This window comes from Puma concolor, chromosome E4, assembly GCF_028749965.1.
Source record: "Puma concolor isolate L17-30 chromosome E4, mPumCon1.1.hap2, whole genome shotgun sequence".
NCBI lineage: Eukaryota > Metazoa > Chordata > Mammalia > Carnivora > Felidae > Puma > Puma concolor.
Genome location: NC_141683.1, coordinates 21,469,747 through 21,492,857, shown reverse-complemented (window position 1 = coordinate 21,492,857; position 23,111 = coordinate 21,469,747). Strand labels below are relative to the sequence as shown.

At 37.8% G+C, this 23,111-nt stretch overlaps 1 long non-coding RNA gene across 1 annotated transcript in view; it reads left to right on the top strand.

Annotated features, from left to right (window-relative positions):
* Positions 1-964: 964 nt before the first annotated feature.
* LOC147572488 (uncharacterized) overlaps positions 965-23,111 on the top strand; it is a 378,016-nt gene continuing 355,869 nt past the window's right edge. Inside the window, exon 1 of the long non-coding RNA XR_015245923.1 lies at positions 965-1,302. This is a non-coding gene — a long non-coding RNA (uncharacterized LOC147572488). The remainder of the gene's footprint in view (positions 1,303-23,111) is intronic.

Below are 23,111 nucleotides of genomic sequence, written 5' to 3'. Positions count from 1 at the left end.
GAATGTGTGAATAATCTCATATTTCTTCTAATAAAAATATTTGAACAACCCCCACAGGATTAAAAAATCACATGATATTATCATTTGTTCTCACTTCACTACCTATTGCAATATGTATTTGAATGGAGTCACCTACATACCATTATTTTTTATTGAAGTATAATTGACATACAGGATTCTATTAGTTTCATGGGTACAACATAGCAATTTGACATTTGTATACATTGTGCACTGATCATTGCAATAGGTCTAGCTACCATTTTTGATATTGAATTGCTTATGTTCTTTATATATTTTGGATATTAACCCCTTATTGGAAATATGATTTGCAAATGTCTTCTCCTATGTATCTATTATTTACATATATATGTCTATCTGTATTGCCCTAGACAATTTAATAAAAAAAATCAAATGTAATATAAAACCAGCTTGTTTCAGGGCACCTGGGTGGCTCAGTTGGTTAAGTGTCTGACTCTTGGTTTCAGTTCGGGTTGTGACCTCACAGTTCATAAGTTCAAGCCCCGCTGCAGGCTCTGCACTGCCAGATTCTCTCTCTTCTTCTATCTCCGTCCCTCCCCTGTTCATGCTGTCTCTGCCTCTCTCAAAATAAATAAATAAACTTAAAAAAAAATTCTTTGTCCTTTAAAAAAAATATTTAAAAGTACCTTGTTTCTGAGAGTTTTTAGGAATTTCCATTTTGGACCATTATGTAATGGGATTCCTCTTTTTGCTTCTGTTAGGCAAATGGACAAAATGTTGCTTAATGGTTTTAAATCTCATAATTATAGAAAATACTTTTCTTCATATTTTCATTGTTTTTAAGCTCTGAATTCCTGTTCACACATAGACACTATTGCATTATTTGGCTCATAATGTTCAAATTTATTATAACATTAGTATATAGAACGTATAACATATATAATGATCAAATTAGATAATTGTCTCAGGTTTAAGAAGAGGAAAGCAAACAGGAAAGCCTTACTAAGGGTATGGACACGTGGGTCGCACTTGAAACAGTTAAAATAGATTTTGGGTTTCTGCCTTCACAATCCTGTTCTGAGCCTATGGATTTACCTTCTTTGCTTCTCCACAGTCCATCAAAAGAAGCAAAGTTGTAAAAAAAAAAAAAAAAAAAAGAAAGAAAGAAAGAAAGAAAGAAAAAAGGAGGAAACAAGAAAACTTCTATAGGACCACTGGAAAAGAGAGAAAGATACCACTGACACGAGAGAAATGTGGAACTTCAGGAATGTGTGCAACAGAGGAGATTAACTGAAGCAAAACCCGAGGAGACTTGAACAGCAGGTATGTTGGGGCCTCTTGAGAAGTAAGTGGATGATTCCTCATTGTAACCTGACAAGGTTTCCATTATAAACCAGTAAAGGTTTAAACAAGGGTGTGCTTCAGGGACAATCGGTGAGGGTAAAGTGACATTATTTTGGAAACTGTACCAGCGACACACATGGTAAGTTTCCCTAGGTTTTACTTTCTATGGGTATTTTACTAAATGAAGAACTTATAGGCCAAGGAGGAAATAAAAATAAAAGTCATGGAGCCTGTTTCCGATTCTGTGTCTCCCTCTCTCTCTGCCCCTCCCCCGTTCATGCTCTGTCTCTGTCTGTCCCATAAATAAATAAAAACGTTGAAGAAAAAAAAAAATTAAAAAAAAAAAAATAAAAGTCAATGGCTATTTAGAAATTATTAAAAAGGGGATAATTACATATGAAAATCTATGGGATTTTGTCAAAGCCATACACAGAAAATAATTCAAATCTTAAATTTATTTCTTTTTTTAAACATGTTTATTTATTTTTGAGAGAGAGAGAGAGAGAGAGAGAGAGGGGTGGGGAAGGACAGAGACAGAGGGGGTAGGACACAGAATCTGAAGCAGGCTCCAGGCTCTGTGCTGAGAGCAGAGAATCTGATGCGAGGCTGGAACCCATGAGCTGCAGGATAATGACCTAAGCCGAAGTTGGACACTTAACCAACTGAGCCACCCAGGTGCCCCTTAAATTAATTTCTTTTGTTTGTTTGTTTGTTTTTTAATGTTTATTTATTTTTGAGAGAGAGCACGCATGCGTGCGTGTAAATCAGGGAGGGACAGAGAGAGACAGGGAGACAGAGAATCCCAAGCGGACTCCAGGCTCTGAGCTGTCAGCATAGACCCCGACATGGGGCTTAAACCCATGAACCATGAGATCGTGACCTGAGCCAAAGTCAGAGGCTTAACCAGCTAACCCACCCAGGTGCCCCTTAAATTCATCTCTAATACAGTTGACCCTTGAACAATGAGGGCCTTGGGGGTCTCACTCTTTGCAATTGAATATCTGCATATAACTTTTGACTCCCCCAAAACTTAACCACTAATACTGTTGGATGGAAGCCTTACCACTAATATAAACAGTTGATTAACTCATATTTTGTATGTTGTATGTATACTGTATTCTCACACTAGAGTAAGCTAAAGAAAAGAAAATGTTAAGAAAATCATAAGGAAGAAAAAACATTTAGAGTACTGTACTGTATTTATTGAAAAGCCATCCACGTGTAAGTGGACCTGCTGCAGTTCAAACTCATGTTGTTCAAGGATCAACCGTAGAAGAAAGATTGAAACTAAATTAATTGATCTATGTTTGTCACTTAATGGTTATGTGGAATGCTGTGTTAAGAAGGAGTCTGAGGGGCACCTGGGTGGCTCAGTTGGTTGAGCATCTGCCTTTGGCTCAGGTCATGACCTCACTTGTTGCTGTCAGCATGGAGCCCACTTTGGGTCCTCCCTTCTCTTCTCTTCCTACCTTTCCCCCCATTTGTTTTCTCTCTTTATCTCAAAAATAAAAATTAAAAAAAAAGGATTCTGAAGGTGAATCTGTACTGATCAGGCAGCACTGCTGTTAGTAAGTACTGACTTCAGAGTTCCATAGAATTTTTAGAACTGAATAAAACTGTTAGGAGCCAGATAATTCCTATATTGCTCCAAAGCACAGGGTGGTGGGAAGTTTTCTCAATAATTTCCTGAGGCAAGCATAATTCTGATCCCCAAATCTGATGAAGAAAGCACTGAAAAGAAAACTAAAGGAAAATTTCAATTACAAAGATGTAGTTGCCTTAAATAAAAGTTTATTTTTAATTTTTTTTTATTTTTTTAATGTTTATTTATTTATTTATTTATTTATTTATTTTATTAAAAAAATTTTTTTTTTTCAACGTTTATTTATTTTTGGGACAGAGAGAGACAGAGCATGAACGGGGGAGGGGCAGAGAGAGAGGGAGACACAGAATCGGAAGCAGGCTCCAGGCTCCAAGCCATCAGCCCAGAGCCTGACGCGGGGCTCGAACTCACGAACCGCAAGATCGTGACCTGAGCTGAAGATGACGCTCAACCGACTGAGCCACCCAGGCGCCCCAATAAAATAGTTTAAATAGGTTTACCAGTAAACAGTTTAAAGTAAGCAGAAGCACTCTGTACAGTGAAATACGGAATTCTTGGCACCTACAAGTCAGAAAAGAAGCTCCTTTTAATTTGTGTGAAGCAGAAATTAAAGAACCTGTATTACAATTTACAGATAAAGTGGTGAATCATATCCCCTTAGCTTTGCTACCTGGTGGTATTCACATCTGTGGAATCATCTGTGGTGGTGTTATTGGCCCGTTACCACATGGGATGTGTGGAATCACTCGCCTCCACATTGGAAATCTGAAAACCAGCTAAAAGCTGAAGTAGAACATCCAACACTTAATTGTGAATACTAAACTCTTTTGCCACTTACGTTTTGAGTTGGTTATCTGTATGTCTGTCTTAGTTCCTCTTGCTTTCATGACAAGAGAACTGTAATTATTCACCTTTGTTGACACCTACTACAGACTTTTCTGTAAAGCAAGTGCTAAAAAAGTACTTGTTAGTTGAATCTAATCACAGGAGCTATAGTATAGTGAGAAGTTCACTGGTTTTGGGGCCAAGGATTTGGTTTCAAGGCCAGGCTGCCACTGATGAACCACTTTTTGTCAGGTTACTTCCATCATGACTCAGCTAGGACATCCCCTTTGGGGAGCCGCCTTGACTCCCACTCTCACTAGCGTCCTGAAGGAGCTCACTCATGTGCTCCCACAACCCTGGGCTTCCCTCTTTGGGGGCATTTAGCATTCTCACGTGTCTCCTCTGTGAGACAGTGAGTGCTTATTTAGTTACTATCCTCTTCATCCTTGTATGTGCAGAGACTAGCTCTGGTCAGGCACATAGTAAATGCCAAATAAGTTTGTCACATGGATGAACGATTTAACTTTAAGCATTTTCTTTTCATTTGGAAAATGGGAATATTGATAATACAGGATATCGAGGTTTCTAAGACTCTCCCTTATAAAAAAGTCTGGTCTTGCCTCCTTTAATAATAATAGCAATATGTATTGTTTATTAAGCATCAACTATACAAGCCAAACACTGACCAGGCACTTTACATATGTTAGCATTGTCTCTTATCCTTACATCCCATGAGACAGGTGCTATTATTCCCATTTTATAGATGTTTGGAGAAATTGCTCCAAATAAATAGCAGTCAAGACTGGCAGAGCTGGGATTTGAATTCTAATTCTGTCTACTTAGAATTTCAAATGTTTTTTATTATAGAATTGATGTTTCTATGGGAAATTCAGTTTGGGTTGTCATGGACAGGTCTCCTCATGGGTACCCTAGCTATGTAATTCTGGTCTGTAAAAGGTTGACCTTGAAAAGTGAGCTAGTAAAACCTAGCCTCTAATACATTGCTTGACACATGTTAATTGCATGCTCAATATCACTATTGAATAGAATAATGAATTAGTTAATTAATGAAAAACCCATGGATGGTATTAGTAATTTATGTAATAAACCAAAAGACCTTGTGTGATTGAAGAGATTTTAAATACCCACAACTTCAGTTCCGATGACAGGTGAATACTCCTGAGAAGATAAAACTGGAATCTGATTCTCATTCAATAGGTGAAAAATTGTGAAGCTGTATACTCATCTAGGTCATTTTATTAAAAATGAAAATTCCAAGATTTCATTCCCAGGATTTGATACACTCTCCTCTTGTGAATGTGGCATAAAATGCTTCATAAATTATGGAGTGTTATATATACTTAATGTATTACTAAGGATTTTTTTAAAAAATGAAGGTTGGAGAAAGTATACTTTGAGATCTACTGAATCTCAAGGAACAGAACAGGTCAGAGACCCAATTAAATCGGAAAAGAAAAAGGTCTTTCATTAGGTGAAGGGAGTGTTTCTTTTGTCAGTATCTTCTCAGAGCAGGTCCGGTTGATTAAAATTTAACAAATAGATGGTTTTGTTATTTCAGGGTTGAGACATCCTTCGGTTACCTCAGGTGATAGCAGTCTATTGTCACAATGTCCTTGGAGTCTGCAAAAAGAGCCAGGAAACTGAGCAAGGCCACAGTGTCCCAGATCAGCGAGGGAGCCCAGGGTAATTCTACTTGTCATGCTGGTAACTCAGCACCTCTTTCTTCACTTTCCCTCTGTAGATTTTTTCCTACCTCACCATTGATTACTTCTTCCATCTCTCCTTGTTTATGCCAAATGGCTTCTGCTTATTGCCTTGTATCTTTAAAAACACAAATAAGCGACATTTATGGAAGCTTACTGTATGCCAAGAACAATTTCATTTTTATACTCACGGCAACCTTTTGAGGTAGGAATAGGGTGTTCTCCTTTCCTGACCATTCATTATCCTGGTTTCTGCATTTAGTACACAGGGATGCAAAAGCCATCAGGATAGGACAACATCCACCAATGGATTGAGAGCCAATACGTTTTCTACTCATGACTGCCTCCCTGCTTAATATCAGTCCTGGTAATTAACTATCACTAATATCCAGGGCAAGTGTAATGCAAAGCTTACCAGCAATATTCATAAAAGATGCAGGATTTCATGAAGTTGAGGTCAACAGGAAAGGCATTGATAAATGAGGGTCTGAGAGTATGACAAGTTAACAGAGAAGAGAAAATTGACAAGGTCTGTGTTAATTTTGCTACGTGAGAACTGGTTTTGCTATTCTGCTATTCTGAGATATATTTTGAAAATGTTTGGTATGTGCACTGTTATATAATGAGTGTAGGCACTAACATAGGTCAGATTTTTATCCTTTTTGGATCCCCCAGGGTTTTGTGGAATAAGAATTAGGCTCCTGGAACATAATGCTAGTGATTTTTGACTGATATATGCTCAGGGGGTTAGGGAAAGATGAATAACTACTTGGAGTCCTTAAAAACTGAAGGTCATCTAAGATTTATAAATGATAGACACTATGACGAATTCTTCATAGGCCCAAATAGTCTCTTTAGTTTTTACTTTAAAGTCCTGGCTAATAGCATCTTAGTTTTATGAAGGATATTACAACTTGAGAGTGTTTTTCACATGCCTTATCTCATTTCATGGTCGTAAAAGTATATGAAGTAGAGAAGCGAAATAATGTTACTCTGTGTTAAAGGTGAGGACACTGAGATTTGTCTGATCTCAAGTAGTTAGTGACAGTCTAGTAGGAGAATAGTTTTTCTGACTCCTGGCTCAGTGCTTTTCCTAGTTCCCAGACTAGTTCCTAGACTAAGGAAGGGACAAAGAAAGGAAGAAAGAACAATATCGAACAATTACTAAACACCAACCACATGATTAATATGTTCTTTAAGAAAGTAAATTTTCAATTTGCATAATATATTTTCAGAATAGATGCTTTAAATTCATCTTATCAGTCCCTGTATGAGGAAGATCAACATCATCTCTATTTGATAAATGAAGAAATTCTAGAAAATCAAACAATGTAGATGCCCTGGAAAAATCAGTTGGCAAATTAAATAGAATAGTCATGTGCCTATAATCACGCAGTTACTAGAATAAATAACAAAAGTGGAATTACCCAGACTAATTACCCCTTTTTACCCAGGGAAGCTTTTAAATTTTATCTGATTTTCACATCTTTTTCAGCAATCTGTTTTATAACAATTTCTTTTCCTTTTAAAAATTGGTTTGTTAACTATGATAAGTCATATAGGTCAGTTCAATTTTTATACTTTTCTCTCTGAGAAAAATAATACTTAGTCCTAAGCATTTACTTAAAAAAACATAAATTAAAAAACAAAACAAAACAAGACAATACCAGCCAGGAGAGACTTCATCTTGGGCAATTGATAGCTGGTCATGCACTCACTGCTTCTCCTGTTCAAAATCAATGATCTATTTTACTTGTAATCCTAGTTTAGGCTGAAGGAATTCTTGGATGGGAAAGAACAATGATCAAAATTTTTGTGAGTCTATGTTTCTGGTTGTTGCCCTTTATTATTCTTTACATTTCAGTATTTAGAAAGAGTAGTTTCTGCAGCAAGGCTTGCAACTGGAAGTAACTGGAAGTAACCTGTGAATCTCTCCTGGGCAATTCTTTGAAGTGGAAAAGTCCTGAAGTTTGGACTGATGTTATCCCTATTACCCAGTTCACATTTAAACCAAATTTATTGACTGAAACATTTAGCTTATGAACCTCTTTTAGTAAGTTCCTGAAATAACCTAAAGCTTTTTTTAGACATATGTCCTTGCTCTGAGTGCTTATCAGAATGGCATTTTTGTGACTCCTGGCACATTAAGCTTTTCTGACTTTCCTGACTGGGTAAGTGAAGAAAAGATTCAGGATGAAGGGAAAAAAAAAAAAAAATGTCTCTGAAGGTAATTGGATCTAAGTCTAAGGCATAGTAAAAGATATTGAAATGTGAAGTCTGACTTTAAAACAGAAAAGTATCTGTGACTTGCTGAGACCTTTATCAAGAGGCAGGGAGAACAGGCCATCAGTCCCTGAGAGTTTCTTTGGGATTGAAGTTCCCATTTTGTTAGGAAAAGCACATGCAGGGGAAAAAAAATCCGTTCTGCTGAATAGGAAATAAGGGCTTGGTTTCCTCCCAAATTATTTTCTTTTCCCTCTCCCTGAAACTACTAATGGTTATAGTGTATCTATGTAATGGCCTGGGAGATAGGGTGGCGTTTAGGAGAGACATGGGGAAGACTCCAAAACCTCACGGTGACATTGTTTTTGACAGTTAAATTCTGAAATTAGTACTTAACAGATAAGAGCAGCTATATCGCTTTAAAGAACTGGTTGTCAATTGAGGTTAATTTTGTGCTCAGGGGATATTTGGCAATGCCTGCGGACATTTTTGATTGGCTTAACTGTTCTTAACTGTTCTTAGCTGTTCTTCCTCCCCCAAACCTTGCTTGTACTCTACTCCTCCCTACCCCCAGCCAAACGTCTTTTCATTTAGTCTTATTGCAGTGAACTATGTCAAAACCATGAAGCAAAGTATTATCATGCATTGCAAAGGTAAATATTAACAGGAAACACAGGAGGGTGTGTGTGTTCTACCCGCGTTAGTGCATAGAGGTCAGTGATGCTGCTAAACATCTAACAGTGCACAGGAGAGCGCTTCACAATAAAGAATGATTGGTTTAAATGTCTCAACAGTGCTGAAGGTGGGAAACTGTTTAAAAAAAATAAAAAAAATTTAATGTTTATTCATTTCTGAGAGAGACAGAGAGAGACAGAGACAGAGACAGAGACAGAGAGACAGAGCACAAGCTGGGGAGGGGCAGAGAGAGAGGGAGACACAGAACGTGAAGCAGGCTCCAGGCTCTGAGCTGTCGGCACAGAGCCTGACGCAGACCAGACCACGAGATTTCATGGACCAGAGCATGAGATCATGACTTGAGCTGAAGTCAGACGCTTAACCGACTAAACCACCCAGGTGCCCCAAGAAACTCTGTTTTAAAAGAACAACTGGCTTTCCAGCTAGTGAATGTTGAGGATAAAGGATTAAAAGTGTTCATATATCATTTAAAAAATGTGTCAATTGGAATAATGCAATTGAGAACATTTCAGGAAAAATTGTAAAAAAATATAAAGACAAAGTTTGCCAATGATTATCCAAGTGTTGTTCAGGGAAACTTTCACTCATTCATTCAACAAATATTATTAAATGCCCACAGCAAGCCAGACCATGTTCTAGGTGTTCAACATAAATTATGGAGCTATTTGGGGATTCTTTCCTTATTAAGGAAATGGACCCATAAGGCCATTAGATCAAATGCTTTTAAACATTCAAATCATAAAATTAACCGCTCTGCCCGTCATTCTGAGCCTGTCCCCACCAAGCTCATCTGAAAATTTTGTTTCTGTGAAGCATGTGTCCAAAGAAATTGTATTATTTAGACCACATTCCTCTATGTGAAGTTGTCCACTGACATTAGTCACTTGTATGCGTGGTTTACATAAATTAACATTCCTGCGTTTTATCATTCTGGGACATTGGTGAGATGGTTTCTAGGTCCTACAGTAATTTACTGAAGTGCTGTAACATTGTGGACCCTGAATGAGTGGTCATCTTATTTTGTCTGGGTTCTTACTGTTGCTCAGTGTGCACCTTATTTGAGGGTGGCTTAGTTGGTTAAGCATCTGACTTCGGCTCAGGTCATGATCTCATGGTTTGGGAGTTCAGCCCCACATCAGGCTCTCTCCTATCAGCACAAAGTCAGCTTCAGATCTTAGGTCCCCCTTTCTCTCTGCCCCTCCCCCACTTGTTCTCTCTTTCTCTTTCAAAATAAATAAATAAACTTTAACCAAAAACATGTACTTTATTTTATTTATTTTTAATTTTTTTAAATGTTTTTGTAATGTTTATTTTTTTGTTTTGTTTTGTTTTAATATATGAAATTTATTGTCAAATTGGTTTCCGTACAACACCCAGTGCTCATCCTGAAAGTTGCCCTCTTTAATACGCATCACCTACCCTCCCCTCCCTCCCACCCCCCATCAACCCTCAGTTTGTTCTCAGTTTTTAAGAGTCTCTTACACTTTGGCTTTCTCCCACTCTAACCTCTTTTTTTTTTTTTTCCCTTCCCCTCCCCCATGGGTTTCTGTTAAGTTTCTCAGGATCCACATAAGAGTGAAAACATATGGTATCTGTCTTTCTCTGTATGGCTTATTTCACTTAGCATCACACTCTCCAGTTCCATCCACGTTGCTACAAAGGGCCATATTTCATTCTTTCTCATTGCCACGTAAAAAACATGTACTTTAATTGAACTTATAGCAGTAAATTATTTTAAGGGCTAGGAAAATAGGTTAAAACATTAAACTTGTTCTTGGTGCTTACAACTTCATTTACTGAGATGTTGTTAGCATTATTTTGTTTGTTGACTGAGATTTGTATAGACTATTGTAATCATAAATTCAATAATTTTTATATAAAGAGATATTAACCAGCTCCAAATAATGCCCTTTAATTGACCCCCTGCAGCATTTATTGTTGGAATACTTACTTTTGAGCTACTCTCATTTTGACTTTCATTATCATTTAAATTCATTTGTATTCAAGTTACAACCCAAACAGAATGTACAGTCTGAAGGTGTATACAGGAGTCTGTAACTTCTTGGAAACTTGGAGGCACCTTACATAGTGTGGGTACTCCTGGTACTACTAGTCAGTGATATTGCCTACTGTTTACCCAGCATGCACTAGGCATCAGGGGCTTTGTAGCAGGTCTCTTGTTAATAGTGTGTGTTCAGATTTATTATGTGTTATGAAGTGTAAGTGAAATGATCCAGAATAGAGTTTAAAAAATGCTAATATTCTTTACTATAAAATGAATATGACTTTAAATCTCTATTTTATAATGTGTGGCAGCCTATTTTTTTCTTTTTCATCTCCAGATATCCTCATGGACCCCAGGGTTACTACTTAGTCTGATGAGGTTGTCCCAAATTTCTATCTCCTAAAGATTGGGAGTGGGCCGAACGGTATCATTTTGAGCACTATTACACATGTTGCTGCTCTGGGAGTCCCTTCTGAAGCCTTGGTGGTCTGGGCAGATGGAGCAAATCCCTTTCACTAACATTGCTGCCAACCCACACAACCTACCCTGCTCCTCAGGGGCTGAATCAGGGCTAAAAGTCATCAGCTGTAATCTGTGCTCAGAATCTGTGCTCTCTTACTAGTTTCCCATAAAAAGGAGGACAATCTTGCTGTAAGACTTCAACACCCAGCCCAGTAATCCACAGGATATTACCCAAGGTCTTGCCCCACTGGCAACTACACCAGAAATAGCCTTTCATGGTAGGTTTGTTTATCTCTCTCTGGTGATCCTACATTAGAGGTAGAAATATTTACTGCATCTCCTTACCATCAACTGAGACCTCCCTAGGCTTTTTTATCCCAGTGTTTGGAAGAACTCCGCTTATTTGTAATTTTTCCTTTGTAAAGGGTCTGAAAAACAGAGAATGCTCACTGATGGTCATCTTTCAGATTTAACCAGTTTGTTAGGGTAAGAGCTTAGTTCACTGCATATGTGTCTTGTTTAATATTCCACAAGACCAAGGAACTAACTAGAAGTACAAAGTGAAGATCTACCAAGCTCATCCTGGCTTATTAACATCCTGGTAACTGTTAATAAGCCTTGATTTTAAAGCAGAATAATATGTCTGGGACAAATACTAAAGTGGATAGGACATCAGGACAACAGTGATGAACCTGGACCAGCCAGGCAAACTAGGATGTGAACTTAGTCTGAGAAAGGTCTTGATCACAACCAGAAAAGAGAAAAAAGGTCAATATTGCTGAAATGTATTGAGCAATGAGAGAGAGCTGCATAGGATGAGATCATGTAGGTAGAGATGAGACAGTGCAGGGGCTTCTAGGCCATGGTGAACATTTTTTATTTTGTTTTAGGTGTGATGAAATGTCACCAGGAGATTTTCACCAGGAAAGAAACATGATATTATTTGCATTTTTATTTAAATTTTTATTTTATTTTAGAGAGAAAGTGTAGGTGGGGAAGAGGCACTAAGGGAGAGGGAGAGAGAGAATCTCAAGCAGGCTTCATGATCAGAATGGAGCCCGATATCGGGCTCAAGCCCAGCACCCTGGGATCATGACCTCAACTAAAACTCAAGAGTCAAATGCTCAGTGGACTGAGCCACCCAGGCATCCCCTGATTTGCATTTTTAAAGGTCCATTCTTGTTTTTTATGGAGTACAGAATATTTGGTGCAAGAATGATAGATGGACAAACAGGAGGAGATTTTAGTAGCATGCATGAAAGACATTGATGGCTTGGACCACTATGATAAAGAATGGAAAGAAATGGTTAGAGTAGGATATGTTTTTAAAGTTAAGACTTCTGATGAGTTTAATTTGGGATATGAGAAAAAAAAGAAGAAAACTAACTATTAGGCTTCTGGCTTGAGCAACTGGGTAGGCTGTATATCGTGTATTAATAAGGGGAACATGGTAGAAGAACCTATATGGAGGAAAATCAAGAGTTCAGGTTTGAACATATTAAGATGGAAATGAATGCCTTTTAGACAGAGAGTTGAGGGGAGAGGTCAGAGGTGGAAATAGATATTTGTAAGAATGAAGTGCATGAGATGGTATTTAAAGATGTGAATGAGCTGAGAAATAGCAGCTGGTTAGCCAGGAAGAACACCAGACAATGTGGTGCCACAAAAGGAGAAGATGTTTCAAGGAGAAGGGGTTGTAAAATGGCTGAGTGCTTGAGATAAGGGAAAAGAAGTGACATCAGTTAGGACGTGTTGGGGGTTTTGGTGATCTTGCTTAGCACAGTTCCTGTAGAATGGTGGTGACAAACTCCAGTTAGATCAGATTGATGAGAAGCTAGGAAGCAAGGAAATGGAGAGAATGACTTTAGACATCAATCTGGAGAATTATTTCTGGGGAAAGAAGCAAAAAAAAAAGGGGGGGGAGGAGTTGTAGCTGCAAGGAGATGTGATCATGGGAACGTAATTCTCTCTCTTCCTCTCCTTATCCATTTGTCTGTCTGTCCGTCCATCCATCCATCCATCCATCCATCCATCCATTATTTATAATTATCAATTTGAGAGAGGAGGAGGTTATTGTATGCCTTAAGTCCTTGAAAAGATGTGATCCAAAGCACAAGTGGAGAAGCATACAGGTGCAGGAATATCTCATCTATTAGAAGGAGAGGCACAAAGGTAGACTTTACAGGTAGAAGTGGTATATTTGATGGTCTTAGAAAGATGAGGAAATTCTCATCTCAGTCCTTGCTTGTACTTGCTCAATGAAGTATGAATCAGATGATAATGAGAGAAGTGGGCAGGGGCATTGCAGATTTGAAGGAAGAAAAAAGGTGTGAAATAGTAATTTGGGAAAATGGGAAAACAAATAGTCCAAGGAAGTATAGTGAAATATTCACCAGTGTTTAGTGCCCATTTGGGACTGGAAGTCACAAATTGTAGCTGGATTGTGTAACAATTTTCTTCAGCCACATTCAGCTGTTTTAGAGTTAGACACAGAACAGGCAGCCTGCTATAGCCAAAAAGGTCAGAATTTTGCCAAGTACTACAGAGGGAGGAAGGTGTAAAAGAGGGGTGGACACTTCAAGGGGGTGGGCAGTGGGATCGGTTTACCACAGCGGAGGTGGAATATTCTAGAACTGACATTATTTAGAATTGCCAGCAGAGAGTGATAATAAACAGCAGATGGGCTTTTTAGTTTGCTTTCTTATTATTTTAAAATTCTCTTTAGGCAGTGTATCCCTTTGTATCTTATCACTGTCACTGCAAACCTTCTCAGGGCCACCGCAAGAGAGTTAAGGGATAATTACAAAGGATGAAAAGAAGGATTATGTTATTATATTATTATTATAAAGACCCTTTTCACAAATGGCCAACATTCATGGGTTCTGGGGATTAAGACATGGGCATGTCATTTTTCGGGGATACCCTTCAATTTATCACATTTTATTTATTCAGATATCCATTGAAATGCTACCTCCTCAGATGAATTTTTTTCTATTTTATCTTCTTCATACCCTTGTACCTGAAATTTTCTTTTTTTAATGTTTATTTATTTATTTTGAGAGAGAGAGAGAAAACAAGAGAGAAAGAAAGCACGAGTGAGTGGGTAGGGGAAGAGCAGAGAGGGAGGAAGAGAGAGAATCCCAAGCAGGCTCCATGTTGTCAGCACAGAGCTCGATGCAGGCGTTGATCTCACAAACGTGAAATCATGACCTGAGACAAAATCAAGAGTTGGATGCTTAACCAACTGAGCCACCCAGGTACCTCTGTACCTGAAGTTTTCTTAATAACTTGCTAATGTGTTCTTGATTCCCATTTAAAAAAAATGTATCTCTGTGGTAAGGGGCTCTGCCGTATTTATTGCTGTATTCAGGTTGATAGTTTCATAATACACACTGATAAAAGCTTTATCACTTGTTTCTAGCTGGTTGGTATTTATTCTAGTTGTCTATGTAATGTTGTACTAGTGGCTAGATATTTTAAATATCATTCCTGAATTCTAGGAGTATCCTACCTAGTTTTTAGGACAGTGGCTGATTCACAGTAGACTTTCAATAAATAATTGTGTTAGGAGATGGTACAGATCAACACAGATGAAGATAGAGATTAATGCAGAGGCCACGTCCCAGGGAGATTTCTATGGCATGAAAGGAGTTTGGACTTTATCCTGAAAAATGATTGAGATTCATCCCACCATTTTAAGTAGGAAAATAATAGAATTGTATCTGCATTTAAAACACAAAATTCAAAAGAATTACCATTAGATATTTTAGAAAAGGAATTACAGTTAGATATTTTAGAACCTCTGTTGAACCCCTGAAGTGATTTTCAGAGGGATGGAAAAGTGCAGAGAAATATGCATTTTTCTATTGAGGTAGGTAAATGCTAATAAACTACACAAATCAAACTTTTCTTCATTTCTCAAGAAATACTCCCATCACTTTGTGTGTGCATGCAATGTATGGGTGGGTGTGTGTGTGTGTGTGTGTGTGTGTGTGTGTGTGCGTGTGTGTGTGTGTTTATGTGTGCATGCATGCATTTGACTATGTTTTTAATGTAATTTATTGTCAAATTGGCTAACATACAGCATGTAAAGTGTGCTCGGTTTTTGGGGTAGATTTCTGTGGTTCATCGCTTACATACAACACCCTGTGCTCATCCCAACAAGTGTCTTTCTCAATACCCATCTCCCCCACCCCCCACCCCCCTGACTCTAGCTAACTTCATGGGAAAAAAATATCATCATCCATTGGTTTGATATTGGGGTATATCTCACAGTCTGAAGAGTAAGTGGTCAACTAGATTATGGAAAGGTAAAGATTGGGGGCAGCTCAAAGGCTTAGCAACAAAGGTTTATGGACATTTTCTACAGAATGTGGCCATTATTGGGACTTTGGTGCCAATGATCTTCAGTCTTTGTGTCTTTCAATCTAAATTTTGTAATGGTTAGGCTGAGGTTTTCCTTAAATCTTTTTTTATCTTAGCTTTGACCTGTAGTGGATGTAGAAGCTGCTGATATTTTGAAATATATATTCTTCTTCTCTCATAGAAATATTTTTTTAGCTGGATGTCTGAATTTACAAAATAAAGACTATATTCCCTAACCCCTCCTGCATAGATAAGGCCTTGTTTCTAAGTTTTAATCAACAAGATGTAAGCAGAAATGCATGTGGTGGTTGTTAGGAACTTTCTTCAGTTAATAGCTCCTTTTTGGACACTTCCTGGAATGGAGATATGGAGGCTGGAGATCTATTGGACATCTTGGACCATAAGGATGACAGCCACACACCAGGGATGGCACTGAAGAACTGAAGGGAATCTGATTTAATGAAGACTTTGGTAGAGCTGCCATACTGAACTCTACCTGTAGGCTTTTATGTGAGATACATGTATATTTATATTCACACATATATATGAGTATATTCATATATTTAATATATATAAAGTCTCACTTAAGCTGTTGTTTTTTGGATACTGTTACTCATAAATATATCTAATTATAACTCCTATATAAGGATTTATTATAGTTTACAGTACACTTAGAGTTTCCTTTGTGTTTCAAGGGCAGTTAAACTTTTAAAAATTATTTTATAATTGTTTTTAAAGTTTCATTTTAATTCCAGTAGAGTTAACATACAGTGTTATATTAATCGCAGATGTATAAACTTTTGGACTTGTTATAGGATGCAGAGATTGTAACATTTGCTCTGCCTTCTTGATATGGAAGCCCTTTGCTTATCTGTACACTTTTTCTTATTAATTATAAGAACTCTTTACATATTAAGAAAATTAGTTTTTTGTTTATCACATTACTAATATTTCCCAGTATTTGCTTTTTGCATGTTTTCTTATTGTTTAATTTTTTCTTCTATATAGTTGCTTTACTATTTAAATACTCTTATTTATTGGTTTCTTCCTTCTTACAACTTTGAGATTTTATGTCATTCTCCAAAAGCCCTTTTCCACATGTAGATGATAGAAATGTTTGTTCATATTTTTCTCTGGTACATTTATAGTTTTATGTAAAAATTTAAATCTTCAATCCACTTGGAATTCACTTTTATATAAGGAACAAGATAGTTACAGCTTTCTTCTGCTAAATGACTAGCCAATTATCCCGATATCATTTATTGAATAAATACCATTTGTTGAATAAAATTAGGGGTCTTGGGATTGACACATATGGAAATAGCAAAATAGGAACTTATTCTTTACCTATTAAAGCTTAAAATGTCTTTTAAAATTAATTCATTATATAACATATAAAGCTTTACAATACTGGTCCAATAAACACTGTGGGGATACAGAGGAAAGCATAATTGACTTCCTGAGGAAATCCTTGAAGCCTTTTGTGATGGTTTAAAAATATGTCTATAGGAGCACCTGGGTGGCTCAGTGATTAAGCATCCGACTTCAGCTCAAGTCATTATCTCACTCATGGTTTGTGAGTTTGAGCCCTGTGTTGGACTCTCTGTTGACAGTTCAGAGCCTGGAGACTACTTTAAATTCTGTGTCTCTTTTTCTCTCTGCCCCTCCTCTGCTCAAGCTCTGTCTCTCTGTCTCTGTCTCTGTCTCTCTCAAAAATAAATATAAAAAAAATTAAGATAAAAATATGTCTATAAATTCTTTGACAGTCCTCCATGCAAAACATGGAAGTTTTTCTTGAGTGTTATCAGGACTTAGTGAAATACTTCCAATGAATAGAATGTGGCAGAATAGATAGTATCTCTCATAAAAGATACTGTAGTTTCCTCCTTGCTCTTTCTCTCTCTGATTTCTCACTCTAGGCCAGCTGTCATTAGGACACTTTAGCAGCCTTATGGAGAGGTTTGTGTTATGAGGAACTGAGGTATCCTGCCAACAGTCAACAAGGAGCTTGTGCCAATAGCCATGTGAGTGAACCATCTTGGAAGTGGATTCTCCAGCCTGGTCAAGACTTCAGATCATTATAGCCCCAGCCAACATCCTGACTGCATGAAATTTCCTTTGCTGGAACTACCAGCTAAATTGTGAGATAATAGATGTTTGTTGTTTTAAAATGGCTATGTTTTAGAGTAACTCACTATATAGGAACAGGTACCCAAAACACTTTTAGAAGGAATATAATTTGAATTGGTCCTTCAAGGACCAATAAGAGAATTTATTTTTATTTTTTTCATAGAGAATTTGGGGAAAGGCATTCTAAGCATAATAGTTGGCATATGTGAAGTCATAGAAAAGTCCCGATGTATTCAAAATGTTCAAAAATCTAATGGATTCAATGGGAGAATACTGTACAATGCTATACACAGTGGGGGACTGCATGAATTGAGATTAAAGCTTGTGAAAGGTCTTTTGCAAAGCAAAGGAAAGAAGTTTAGCTTTTGTCCTTATGGTTGTGCAGAAGGAACAACAGGGTTTAATTTAGTATGACCCAATGATATTTGTTTTGGAGAGCAATAAATCTTAAGGTATAGCTGGATAGGTAGACATTCTGAAAATACTGCTCTCATGAGAGGTGATGAGTTGGATTTACTGCTCCAGTAATAGAGATAGAGGAAAAGTATAATTTAAGATGCTTTTGGAGTGGAATCAATAGGATTTGAAGCCTGAGAGTCAAATTACACAATTGAATCAAATACAATTGGTTACATATTTCTGACAGCTATTGATACTATACAGCATGTGATAGGCATGTATTAATTTACTTCAATGAAGGATGAAATTTGTGAAGAAAAGAAAATGGGGGAGATACAAAACATTATACTTAGACAATACTATTAAATTCTACCTTCGCATGAAAACTCCAGGAAACCATCAGCAAGAGATTTTCAGCATAATCCCGCCAGTGCTATTCGGTATCGGGAGACATTCTGTTACCCAGAATGTGAGAGTCAAGTGAGAAAGTTGGAACAAGTTGTTCTGCTCTGAGATAACAAAAGTGTGGAGGAGAATGCTTGGGAAACATTTGGTTCAGTATCAGTCAGGAACATTGAGACGTGTTCTGTTGGTTATTTTGTTTGTATTTGTTCTCTCAGGAGCCCCCCTTTAAAAACTCTTACAAAAAGAAATGTGTTTCTCTTCATTTCAGGAGTTCTAAATGGGGGATTGTTTGGGGCTGGAGAAGGATCACTGAGGCCCCTACACATTCACCCCTCCTCCCCATGCCCCACTAGGCCCTAAGCCTCTAAGAGCACATCAGCTCTGGAGGGGAGAGGGATAGGGATGTGAGCTGGTTTGAAAATTCTCCCTTGGTGATTGTGGTGTCTGGGTGGCTCAGTCAGTTGAGCATCTGACTTCGGCTTAGGTCATGATCTCATGGCTGGTGAGTTGGAGCCCTGTGTCGGGCTCTGTGCTGACAGCTCATAGCCTGGAGCCTGCTTTGGATTCTGCGTTTCTCTCTCTCTCTCTCTCTCTCCCCACCTCCCCGCTCGAGCTCTGTCTCTCTCTCTCTCTCTCTCTCAAAAATAAATAAACATTTTTAAAAAATTAAAAGGAAAAAGAAAATTCTCCCTTGGTGACTTTAATATGCCTTTTTTCGCCTTCTACTATCCCACCAGGCACTCCATCTTGAAAATCACTGTTCTAATGCAAACAGTTAAGCACAGGTTTCCCATGCTGAAAAAGGTATGCAATTAAAATCTTGAGGAATTCGTGCTGTGAGAAGGTGCCAAACTGGAAAACGTTATCTTATGTACATCTGAATATAAGCATCACAGATTTTCCTGGGGCCTTAGCGCTGTTTTAAATAGGCTTTATATTTCTTTAGGAATACATCAAGGCGTTGGGAAAGCACACATATTTTTGGTTGTTCTGGGAGACCTCAATGTGCTTCCCTTACAACCACTTAGGCTTCACTGAGGTGGTGCAGAACTGAATGACTTGGATTCCGAACATACTGACTCGTGCAGCTAAGTGAGACGTATGAGTAATTAACTTACGTGTTTGCATTCACAGATAGCCCAATAGTTTTAGCCCAGCTGGAGAGTTATGCCAACATTTTTTCTTGTTCTATTGATTGTACTTGATAAGGTTCTGCTTTATCCACATTTCTTCTTGAAACTGAATTATGTTACTTTTAATATGCAAATCTAAGAGACTATTATCTAACCACACACACACACACACACACACACACACACACACACACAGCAACTGATTTCTGGTACTTCTTGTATGTAGTGGTCTCAAATGAGCAAATGACATTGAGGTTTTCTCAATATGACTAATAGGAAAAGCGTAGATACAAATAATCAATTCTCTTTCTGTTTTGTTTTATTTTGTTTCCTGTAGATGCACATTGCCAGTGTCTCTTTTACAGTCAATGGATTTAAATACTAGTTTGTGATGTGTTATCTTTTAAGACCCCAGTCTTTCATACCATGCTTTCTATAATGCAGTGAATGAGAGGTCTTAAGAATACACTTAAGAATACCCTTGTCTAACTCAGCCAAGAGTTTGTTTAAGTAACAATATGCAAAGCTTACATAGAAATAAGTACCTTTGTGGTAGATGGGTTGGAATGTGGAATTCAAAGAGACAAAGATTGAAGGTGCTGTGTTGGTGGGGGGGGGGGTGGTAGGCTATGCCTCAATACAAACCAACCCAGAAATCTCAATGTGCATCCTTCAGGATGCCTAGTGGGTTTCGGGGGCAGCTCACCTTAAGCGATGACTCAAGACTCCGTCTTGACTCTGTGATCTCAGCACTGGTTTTCCATATTCACTGAGGCAGGGGATGAAAACCTGTGCAGTATTCCTCTGGGGAGTTTTTCTGCCTCAGCCTGGAAGTGACACACATTAATTCTGCTCACAATTTGTGGCCAGAACTAGTAATATAGCACACCTATCTCTAGCAGGACTGGAATCATGAAGACGTACATGGAGATTAGGTGAGAATTGCACATCTGTGCCACAGATGTTATATCATTATGGCTGTGATAAAAGTATAAAGTAATGGAATCTTTGTGGAGTCAAAACTTAATTGTATTTTGTTGATTTTGCTTTTGTCTTTATATACGATTTTTTAAATAGTATGGTACGGTCACATGTGTGGTCACACAAACAGTGAATGCTCCCTGGGTAAAGGTGCTGGTTGTTTTATGACCTTTAATCCTCCTAAGATCTCACATCCGTTGGAATTTTTATATCTTTTTGACTTCTGGTTGTCTTGCATCCAGGTAATTGATATATTTTTAAATGATATGTACACCTATATACTGTGACATGGCATCTAAAACATAGCAGAATACTTACTAGCATTTTCACTAGCATTTTATCCTAAAAAAGAAAAGCATTTTTAATCTGGTAGAAAGAGGTAACTTTTTCAAAGTCACAGGAAGCAAGAGGGAGATTATTGAAATTGAAAGTATTTTGATTCCCCCCTTTTTCCCACCAGCTACAGTCCTGTTGTTTTTTTTGTTGTTTGTTTTTGTTTTTGTTTTTGCTCCTCTTCTCAGCAAATTCCAAAAAACTTCATCCGTGGTAATCATCTCCAATGTTTCTCTCCTTACCTTTCATATTGTCTTAAATCCACTACAACTTTTATCCTTGCCACTCCTCCAAAACTGATCTACTCAACATTGCCAATAGTCCAGTGGTTGAATCCACTCATCATTTCTCAGTCCTCATGTTGCTTTACCTAACTGCAGAGTATAATACAAGTGATTAGTCTCTTCTCCTTGAAATATTTTATTTTCCTTAGTGTCTAGGACATGAGCTTTCTTGATGTAGTCATACCTCATGGCCATAATTTCTCAGGTTTGTTTATCACTTTCCTCTCCAACCTGTTAGCCTCAGAATGTGTCTTTAATCTCTACTCACTCCTTTCCTTTAGTGATACGTTTGAACACATGCTATCAATTCCCAAATATTTATCTCCCTCCCAAACCTCTTTCTAGACTTTTATGTCCAACTTCCTACCCAACATCTTCTTTGAAGTGTCTAAAAGGCATGTTATATCAAATACAGTCAACACTAAGCAGCACCTCCAAACTCTCATCTCCTCCCAGACAAATCTTTATCTCTACTGATGGCAACTCTATCCTTGCAATTGCTCACACCAAAAATTTGGCACCATTCTTGATGCCTGTCTCCCAAGACTCTTCAGCTAGCAAGCAACTGCTGAGACTCAAATCCAGTTCTCTCCAGCACTAAAGCCTGTGCCAAATATTGAAAACTCACCTTCAGTCTAGCTTGAATATTAGCCTAAAAATGAGTCATCTGGTCAACCACTAGAGTATATGTATATGCAAACCACTAGAACATATATCTATATGTATCTATATAAGTATATACAAGTATTCCAAAGATTTTCTGAGATGACTGAGTTGTAACTCGAAATTATTATATTGTCCTTAATACATCACACTTCACAGCTGGTAAAAGAAATCTGTTCTGAAGTTTTGTGAGCACACTGACATAAGGACATTTTATCAAAGATTTACTAGGGCCTTCTTTCTTCTCTGTCTTTAGGTAAAGTCACCAGGCACAAAACATTGCCCAGAATTCAGATGAGCAGATTTTCCATGCTCTTTTTATTTTTTTTAAAAGTTTATTTATTTATTTTGAGAGTGAGAAAGAGAGCACATGGGTGGGGGAAAGGCAGAGAGAGAGAGAGAGAAAGAGAGAATCTCAAGCAGGCTTGAACCCATGAACTGTGAGATCATGACCTGAGCTGAAATCAAGAGTCAGATGCTTAACCAATTGAGCCACCCAGGCGCCCCTGATTTTCCAATGCTCTTACCAGAAGTAACAGCCAAAGACATCCTCTTATCTTCCTTATTCTGACCTCATCTTTTTTCACGTTGTTTTCCAAGTTTGGCATTTGTCAACAGATTTATGAAACCGCGGGAAGACACCAATGACCCCATTCCATTCTTTCTTGCCTCTGGAATTCTTGAACACAAGCATTATCAGATTGTCTCAAAGATGTTATCTGTCTAAATTGTTTTGGTTCTTTGCCCTCAATGTTTTTATTACACATACTCTACATGATGTCAGGACCTATCATTTTCAGAAAAGGGCTTGGAGAAGCCACTTACTTTACTGAGCATAAACATCATGTACAAGAATTATAATGGGTCAGTTCCTTTAATGGAGACTACTTCCAGAATGTTTAATGGCCTCCCCAAAGTTTTTGCAGTTTTCTGGTTTTAAATCCCAATAATTAGCCTCCCCTTTAGGTTTTGGGGAGAGAATGGCCTATATCTTTTAGGGATGGCAGCAGGATATTGGGAGAATAAGTTTAATGAACAGTCATTTTCATGACTCAGGATTATTTTTATATAATGTATTGCAAAGACTGGAAATATTCATGTTATGATTTTTTTAAAAACATCTAACAATTTCTCCTTAGCTCCTTCTTTAGCATGTTTTGAATTTGCTCATTCACCTTCCTTGTTCTGGGAACAATACTCTGTTAAGGCAACAGTGGGTGGTTGCTGTTCCTTACTTTCCTATATAAGGAAGGAATCCAATCCAACAATCCCTTAGAGCTACTGCAAAATGAAAACCAATCATAAGAACCTGTATCTGCACACTCTCTTCTTAAATTCTCCCATCACACTGCCTACTGTCGTGGTCACTCCCAGCTACTTACAGTATCTAAAACATGGGATAAACTCCTACCAACAACTTGGGTTAAGAAAGTGAACTAGCCCAACTTTTTTAGGGTACATTTGTCACACATTAAGTCTGTAGGCCACCAGAACTGCTAAATAATTTGTGACTGTCCAACCAGCCCCTAAACTTTCTTCAATCCTCCATAGGACCAA